Raw genomic sequence first — 9,654 nt, forward strand, 5'->3', positions numbered from 1 at the left:
ATAAGCGACCTATCAGCATCATCTTGGGTTTTCCCCAGAGTAGCAATTCTATGATAGTGAAACCTCTTTAGACATTTGTGGCATTTCCACTTTGTGGTTCTGTCATTCTGGGACACAATGGTTTAACTGAATATCTGAATACTGTTTCCAAGCAAAGAAAGCTGAATGAAGTAACTCTAAAAATCATCCTAAATCAGAAGCACTGGTGGTCCTTTGTTACTTTACAATCTCTGAAACTAACAGAACTTGGAGTTGGATGATCTGTTTTTCTTGTTCCTTTTTTTTTTAAAAAAAAACCATGATTTTATTTTTCAGACCTCTCCTCTTCACTCTTCATTGACTAGATTTTATTTACCTCACTCCAGCCTTCCTCCATACATTTCCACTTCACTTTTTGTCAAAAAGTTCCCTAAGCTTCCATTCTCTTTATCTATGAATGTAAAACCTTAGCATGTTCCTCCATTTCTTTTTATCTCTATTAATTCCATAAAATCCATTTGTAGATAATTCACTTACTTTCCACTTTCCAAGATAATCTATTTCTTCTGGTAGCCTTATGTTGATTTTCTCACATTTACAATCACAAAGAAGGAATTCCCTCCTTATATTATGTTCAAAACCTAAAGACATGAAAAATGTCTGTTTGAAGTTGTTATTCTCCTCTTTCTTCTCATTTTCCTTTCCCTCATCCAGATTATCATCTGGTTAAAAATGTCTTTGGACATTTGTGCATAAACCATTACTGCATCTATTTTCTGACAGTTAATCCTCTAATTACATCTTCCTTCACATCCTTTCCATTCAGTTTATTACATGTCATCTACACAATACTCTGTCTGTACAAGTTTTTCTAACAGCTTTCATGTACTGCTGTCTTTCAGTTGTATGCAGGGAGAAAGAAGTTCATGAGTTGTACTTGTATGGCAGGAACACAAGTCAGACTTGGAAAGGGAAAGTATTCTCCTTCTAATTTTTACTCCCCTTCCTGGTTATTAGCAGACTGCGATTGTTGCAACCAACAATGTTGAGAAGGATGGGAGGAAAGATGCAATAATATCTTCAGGGGTTCATCTGGGGGAAGCAAGATCTCTCCTTCAGGGAACACAGAGTTCAGATAACCCTTGGGATTATGGAGCTACAATATCTCAAAAAGGAATAAGAAATCTAATTTTTGGAAGACTGTCCTGTCATTGTGAAAGGCAAAAGATCTAAAGTGGACTGCTTCAGTAAGGGTTTTTTGTCATGATCTTTCAGGCACCAAAAATTAAGCATCCTTCTCCCAGTAGAAAGGTAAATCCAACTTGAGGAAAAAAGAGAAGAGCTAGAATCCCTTCAGCCCCAGCATTAAAGCTGAGTTCTGGGATTTCTCTCTGTATTCTTTTTTTTCCTGTTGTCTTTATTTCTGAATATAATTTAGCTGATATTACTAACCCAGACTGACCTAATCTCAAAAAATAAAAATGTTGGATGTTGCTGTAAGACCCACATAATAATTAATAGATATTTGAACAAGGAGAACAGACTATGCTATTTTGACTGTGTTGCCTCTGGTTACAGTAATTGCATTCAACTGAAGTGTCTCAGCTTATGTTTTGCCCGACATACATTCTCAGTGAGAAGGCTGCATTTTGTAAAATGGGAAAGCCTCCTAGTCAAAGGAAAGGGCTCTCAAAGCTTTCAGCTGGCAGTAGTGCTCCTCCAGAGCAGCTCAGTGTGTCAATTGATCACCTCACTGACAGCCAGGCTACATGTCCAAAATACCACACTCCTTCTCATCTGCTAGTAAAAGCTATTTCCTTCCACCTCTATCCTCCGACACTTGTAGTCTAAACCCTGGTTAAATGGAGCCTAATTCTTTGCAACCAGAAAGATTCTTTGTTTTGTAAGATTCTTTGTTTGTAAAATTCTTTGTTTTTAATAGGCAAATAGCCTGTGTTTTAACTACAGTAGATGAAAAATTATTATGTGTATTAATGAGTGCAACTCATTCATTGGTTTGCAGAGGCACAAGCCTTCAGAGAGAACTAGATATCTGCCTGATGGCCCAGCTGCTGAAGCTCATAGAAGTGTCTGTGTGTTGACTGACAGATGCATAAAAAGTCATGTAGATATACAACTCCCTGCTAAAACTGTTCTGCAGCACAGGTTTGTGTGACTTATCAATTCCAGTACACAGATTCTGTTCTGTTTATGAGTGATTAGTTTCAGACAGGGGTAAAGACAGGCAAGCATGCTGGACCCAGATCTCTCACATTCTGGGTTAGCTTGGCACACCCTGTGAAATGCTTCACTCCCCACATTAACTGTGACCTAGCTCATGTTTACTGTCAAAAGTGCCCAGGTTGTGAGTGAACACCTGCATTCAGCTTGTCCTTCCATAAAAGTAATGAAACAAACTCTGAGCTCTGGTTACTTGTCATAATGCTGAGGGGCTCAAAGCAATTCAGGAACATTGGTTTAGACACTAACGGCTGTCACTGCCAGTTCTGTTAAACACGCCCTGTTGCAGGCAGCTGGCACTAAACATCACTATAGCCTGACTGATGTAGAAAATGTGGCCTAGAGCTACATTATAAAGACAAATGCTTTCATATAAAGGAAAGCTCAATCATGAGAGTAGAATCTGGCCTGTGAATTTGGGTTTTTTTAATCTTAGTACCATAAGAAAATTGTCAAATTGTTACATTCAGTAACATAAAATATGATTTTTATTTCAAAATGAAATGGGAAAACAATAGAGGTAAGGAGCAACATATTCTAAACACAAGATCCAGAGACTTAAGGGTTATGCAGGGTTCCACTACTAATAGAACCTATGACTTTATATTAGGCATGTCACTCAAGTATCTAAATGTAAATTATATTTAATGGTATTTCCAAATGGTTTAATATCAAAGTTCTCTTTTGAGTATCTACAGTAATAACCACGTATGCTCTACTCAGCTTTGATACGTCAATAAAACAGTAAAGCAAAGTTTTCAGAAATAAAGGTTTAGGAGGAAAAGTAATTTGAGGAACTGCAGGCAGATTTGTATACAAATCTTAATTAATCCTAATATATAAGCTTATAGTTTTGATATACAGTTTTCTAGTAAGGGGAAGTTAAATAAAGCGAATATATATATATATATAAATTACAAAAATTTTTCAAATTTTGAATAACACAGCCTAAACTATCATGGTTTAGGAACAGTATTCCCCTATTTAGACTCCCACTAAACAGAAAACCACAAACTATTCCCATCCCCATCCTGTGAAAGACAAAATGCAGAGATCATGGGTTGAGATAAGAACAATTTACTGGAAACAGCAATGAGATAAGAAAAATAAGCAGTAAGGGCTTATTAAATCTATACTGATTAACAAAGTATACAAAGGAGAGGGTGATTGACAAGCAAAATTCTTATTAGGGCACTCTGGCAACAATATACAATGGCTGATGAGTTTCCCCCTCCCACCATGCTTTTCTCAACCCCAAGCCATGCCCCTCTCCCAGGAAGGTGCCCCCCAAGGATGATGTGCCTCCTATAGAATAACAACCCAGTCATGCCCATATGGCTCCAGGCTCTGCCCTCTCACAGCTACAGCAAAAATTTAACTCTGTCCTGACCGAACCAGGACAAGTCCAATAAGCAAAAAAGTACACAATTATTTTAATGCTTGTGCTTCATTAGTTCACAAATATAGATGTGTTGACACACATTCGCACACATAAATCTAGGCTTTCAAGTCATTTCTTATTACCTTAAGAAAATGTTCTTCTGTTCAGTCTAATTTTTTTGAAGAAACACTGATTAATATAGTCAGTGGAGAATCAAACAGATTTAGCTTCTTGCAAAAGAATTGCTATAACCAATATCTTTTTCAAGTTCTCTCTGCTGCTGCTTCAGCTGTCAAAGTCAGTGGTGCACTGCAGCATTGAAGGTAATTTCCATTTCGTTGTAAAAGCTGTTTTTCTCAATTTTTTGGCTTCTTTGTCTTTTGCCTCTTTTGTCTTTCTACTTGCCCCCTATCCATCTAATACCATTCAGATGTCATTGGCACACTACGTTTACCACACCCCCGTGATTCCTATCCACCTATATGACATGCCTGTAGCACAAATGCTGATGATGCATTATATGCCCAGCACTTTTTGTCGCAGTGACATTCCTCAGCAAAGTACTGCCTAGGGGCAGCTGCTGGTTCAGAATCACTCTCTTAAGCAGCAATTACTCAGTTCGATTAGATGTTGATGATAAGCTATTAAAAACCACTCATGCAGAACCTTTTATTTACCAACAATCATGACATTCTTTTTTTCTTTCTGCCATCTAAAAAATCTAATCGAGAACAAAAAAACCCAAACAAACAAACAAAACCCAAACAAAAAGACAAAGGAAAACAAAACAAAACAAAAATTCGACAGGTTCTCAGAGTACTTGGGTTAGTTAATGGATGTAAATACATCTGAATTAGCCATAGTGTTTCAAAAACAAATGCGCAGAGAAAATGAAAGAGGGAAAGAGAGAAAATAGCTGTATTCAGAAAGTCAGATTCTCTAAATAGCTTGGGTCTTGTGTTTTCAAATTAGTTTGGGAAAGGAAGGAAGACAGAATGCATGCAAATCTTATATTGATGCATTAGCAAGCTATCAAAGAGTCTAAACAGAATTCTGGTGGGCAAGGTAAAACTTAAAAACAGACCAAAAAAACACCTGAGGTATTTAACTAGTACCACTCCGTGTGTTACATATATCTGTGTTAAAGTCAGGGAGAACCTCAAATAACCATTCTTTTTCATATAGAGACAGCATTCAGAAGTACTTCTCTTGATTTATTGATGTGTGAACTGGAGTAAATTAAAAACTTCAATTCATTATAGAATCCTATATCTTTAAAATGAAAGCAGAAAAAAAGGAGAGAGACAAAGGAAAATGGTGCAGATCTATAAAGTGATATGATATTTAAATCTGTCTCTCTTACAGATATAACAGAAAGAAAGGGCCATAACATTGAGAAATATATTTTAGCTATGTGGCACTACATAAAACTCAGGGCTCAGTAACCATTCAATATGTTATCAAACATGAAATTAATGTAAAGAAATATTTGTTCTCAAGTGAAGTAAATTAGTAAGACCCTAAAAGCCGCTAGTTTATTGCAGGCCACTTCAAGCTAAAATTGTCAATAAATAACCAGTGGTTTAAAACCATATATACCATATATAATAGTATATACTATTAGGACTTCAGATACATAAAGTTCTTCCAGTCATTGCAAAATGCCCTGCTTGTTTAATCTGTAATCCATTGACTTGACCTAATTATGTGTATCAGATAAAAATGAGTTCTCACTGTAGGCTAAAATCCTCCAGTGTTATGTGTTGAACAATACATGAAGTAAAATACAACAGGTTTTTAAATTCTTTTATGTTGGAATTTCATGGCTCCTAAATTTCATGGCTCCTAAAAGAGAAAGAAGGGAAAGAGTTACCACAAAATCAATAGCCTCCTGGAATGGAAATTAATAATACTAACAGTAACAATAGCAACCACAACGATAATAATAACAAATGATTAATTAATAATAATATATAAATAGTATTATAATAATAGAAGGGATGCCATTTGAATTAGGTAACACTTTCATAAGTATATCTTTTTGAGTTAAAGCTAATTAGCTCAGTAAAGGTGAGAATCAGTTCCTTAATAATTGTGGTTTTATACCCAGTGTGTAATTGTGCAGTGCAGCAAATTTGAGGAAGAAGATTACACAAACAAATGAAATATCTGAAAGCTGGATATTGCAAGGTTAATTTCAAGGGTGTGAGAGTAAATTCATTCTTGAGTTTCAAACAAAGTGATCCTGAATTGAAGCCCATATCCTCTTTTATGGATATTTACAGAAGCCATTCATAAAATACTTCAGCTTTCAGGTAAGCCATTTTGCCATCTAAACATCAGCATCTGCTTTGATTCCCCTGTCCTATTTGTAGCCTGATTACAAGACAGACTAGCTGCTCTGCCAAGTGGAAGAAAGGAAAACCATTACTGAAATGTCACTCTGACCCCTTTCAAAGAATCAAAGACTTTTCAAAGAATCAGGTCTCCAAGTAAATCCTAAGATGCTCAGCTTTTGATTAAAGCAGTTTTTTTCCTCCTCTTGAAAGAGCTGGAGCCATAGCAGAAATAATGAACTGCTCCTGCTACTGTGCATCAGCAACACACAGGAGTTTTGAGCTGGATACTGTCAGTAGAAATGATCTGATTATAAAAGCTTTATCAGACAATTCATTGTTCTTATCTTTTTGTATGTATATGGGTGGGATATTAACAGACCACAGGGAGAAGAAAGCTGGACCACATGAAGTCAGACAGTGTCACAGGCGGATTGTATGGAAAGGAATTACTTGATATATATATGGAATTCATTGTAGAATCATAAGGACAGAGCACTTTCCCAAAAGATTAGAAATCAATGGGTTTTACAGATTCAGCTGCAGGTATAATTTTTTTTTCTCACTGGAAAAGTATGAAAGAAAAATATTTACATCTAAAATTAATTACAGCTTTTAAATGAGACAGAACTCATATTTTCTATTGTTTTAGAAACTAGAAGAATTTAAATCAGAATACTCTAAATTTAGAATTAAATTACCAATTTTTTTCTATATACAGGAGAAAATGAGCAAAGGTTTTCTTAGCTGTCTATTTTTCATTTCTTTAATTTACTATTTAATGATGCAGGCAGTCAGATTAATTACAGATAATAATTATTTTCTAAACTAATTCCATCATTTTATTTTTTTAGGCAAAGATTGCTTAAAAATATGATGTATTGTCTATCTTAATAAACTTGTAATTTATTGGCTTTGTATTTTCCTAAAATTTGCGTAGGGAAAAAACCTAATATGGAATACGCAAGGAAATAAATTGATTGTAGGTCCACAAAACCTAATCACGTTTAAAAAACCCATAAATTTAAATGTGATTTGGTACTGTAATCATGGGAGAAAAAAAAAGGAAGATTGATCTAAATAATAACAAAGTGCTAATTTCTGATGCACTATTTTTAGTTCAAGTTAATCAAAATTATAAAAAACAAGACATTGGGGTACGTTTTGGATGGTTTTGGTATATGAGTAGATAACTCAATAGTAAAATGATCAGCAGACTCTTTAGAGACTTTTCCCATTCTGTATGATTTCTTGGTCTACAGAGAGGTGCCCAAGATTTCCAGTGTTGCCTGCTCCAGCAGCAGCAGCGTGCGCAGTGCCTCTCGCTGGCGCTCCTTGGCATTTCCCTGCTGTACGCAGACATGCACTGCAGAGCCAGCAGGCTCTGGAGAACCTGATGGCTCTCTGATGGAGCCAGAACAGGGGAAAACAACAGCCAGAGTGTTCAGATGGATAAAGAGTGGAAAAGGATAGGTTTTGCACAAAGTTATGCACAACTCACTAAACTGCAACCCCTCAGCAATACTGCCTTGTTAGGGGAAACAGAGGAATGTGACTAAATGAACTTTACATCATCATAACTATGCAACAAATACTTTCAGAGCATAAAGATCTGACAGTCTATCTGAAATATTAATATCTGCTGCCAGAAGAAAGAGATATAATCTTCCAAAATTTTTCATCAATACAGTTTAACATTATATTTGATGCTTCAAGCTGTTCTTTGCAAGAAAATGCTTGGAATTGTGACAAAATACTTATTTAAGGAAAAGGTCATCATGCTACATTGGAGTGAAAAATCATCTACTTGATAAAATTCAGCTTCAAAGGGTTTTGAAACAGAACTACCTAAATATATTTTTTAAAAAATAATAACAAAAAAGAGTAGCTTAGTCAGATTGTAATTTGTACCACCAGCACCTCTATGGCTAATAGAATGTTAACTGAAATATATAGAATAGCAATGAGAAATTTCTGTATATAGCTCCTCTGGGTAAAATCTTTCCTTAAAACTTAAATACATACCTTTAGCTTTATCTCATGCTAGATTGGCAGTGAATATCAATCTTTGGGGTAGTAAAACTGAAACTCAGCCTATCCTCAGGACCCTAGTCAGCTGTCTTGCTGCCAGTAATTGCAACTTATGGCAATAAACACTTATCTTAGAAGTTTTGTGCGCAGGAACAAACATTTTTTACAGTTATTGCTTCTACTATATTAGAAAACTACTTAGAAGCATAGAATTTGCATGCAATGCAATACAGCTAATGCTTGTTCCTTGTACTTTGCAGTTCAACTTTCTTAAAAGGGTATTTTTCTGTGGGTTTGCATAAACTTCAGCATTCTGGAAAGGAGGAAGACTGTGAGATATCAAATTTCCAGTTATACCATATTAACTAAAATGGAAAATACAGCCTGGGGTTTTTTAGCAAATATAGTTTCTGGGCTTGGATTTAAAATACAAGCTTAAATGTCTGGCCACAAGTAGAAGCAGGAAAATTAAAATTTAAGATATGTGTTTTTATTAGGATGATGAGGATAATCGAGAGAGAGAGAGTAATTTTCTTCTGTTTAGGATAGGTCAGGGAAACAGCTCATCTGCCAAGGTAGCTGTAAGCCTTTCTGAATAAAAAGCAGGAAAATTGCTTGTATTCCCCCAGGATAACTCTAAATCTACAGAAGATGCTTAAGGCAGCTGAAGTACAGCTTTGTGTAACATTACAAATAATCTGAATAGTCTGTTAAAGACAGTCAAGAAAGAAATTGGGGGAAAATTTACAGCTCATCGCAAAGAATTTGAGTACTTGAAATCTGAAAAAGAAGTTTAAGGCGCAGAACCAGCAGTGTAAGGCTCAGCACTGTGCCCTGGCAGATGTTTTGCATTTGCTACCTGTGATACAGTAAGTTCAGGCAGGAAGAGTTAACTGATGTATAACAGCAAGCAGTATTTGAACAGGGGAGTTAGGCCAGTGAAAGGGAGCTCAAATAAAGTTAATGACAGGAAAAAAAATTAAATGTAAATACCACCAATTGAGTAAGATCATTTGATCCTTCACTTCAGATGGTATCAAGATATGTAGAGATAGAGGTTTTGACCTTGGGTTTGGGATAGATTCCCAGAGTGCCCAGCAGTCCACTCCTAGCACATCTGTACTCTTCGTTCCATGTTCCCGCTGGAAAGGAGTTAGCACAGGTGAATAGGACCCATGCTATCAGCTTTGGTGGTCCTGAATGCAAAAGAGTATAATAAATGATCAAGGAGTTACCATGACAGTTGACGCAGGCTGAGATCCAGTCAAGGCAGTGTCCCAGTCCTTCAGAACCCTGACCGGTGGTATGGAGTAGTGCAGACAGGAGTCCACCATCCTAGAAACATGAGAAGACTTATTTCAAATTAGGTCATTTTGAGAGCATCTGTTACTTTCTTAAATTGGACAGTAATGTAGGCAGTATTTAAAGTCTTGTTGCAGGAAATAACAGGTCTGGCTCCCAATGACAACTTCATTGAACTCCCTGACTAAGTTGTTTTGCTCAGACTAGAAACTCAAAGAGGGACTTGGAGGTGTTTAAGAATACAGAAGCTACAGTAATTTCTAAGTTTATACAATTTTCTGATTAGGACTTTCAGAATTAATGATTGAAACACTCACTCCCCTCTTGCTGGTCTGACTACATCACGGTAGTTGTTCAATGAATGGATACAGGGAAAAACATTTA

General features: G+C 36.1%; 1 long non-coding RNA gene across 1 annotated transcript; it reads right to left on the reverse strand.

Annotated features, from left to right (window-relative positions):
* Nucleotides 1-4,794: 4,794 nt before the first annotated feature.
* On the reverse strand, nucleotides 4,795-9,310 carry LOC139590687 (uncharacterized). Its single transcript, XR_011679399.1, has 2 exons — nucleotides 9,204-9,310; nucleotides 4,795-5,446 (listed from the first exon to the last, which is right to left on the reverse strand). It is a non-coding gene; the product is annotated as an uncharacterized lncRNA (long non-coding RNA).
* Between the last annotated feature and the right edge of the window lie 344 nt (nucleotides 9,311-9,654).

Source organism: Agelaius tricolor, unplaced genomic scaffold (assembly GCF_023055355.1).
Source record: "Agelaius tricolor isolate 1412-34295 unplaced genomic scaffold, bAgeTri1.0.p SCAF_5, whole genome shotgun sequence".
Lineage (NCBI taxonomy): Eukaryota > Metazoa > Chordata > Aves > Passeriformes > Icteridae > Agelaius > Agelaius tricolor.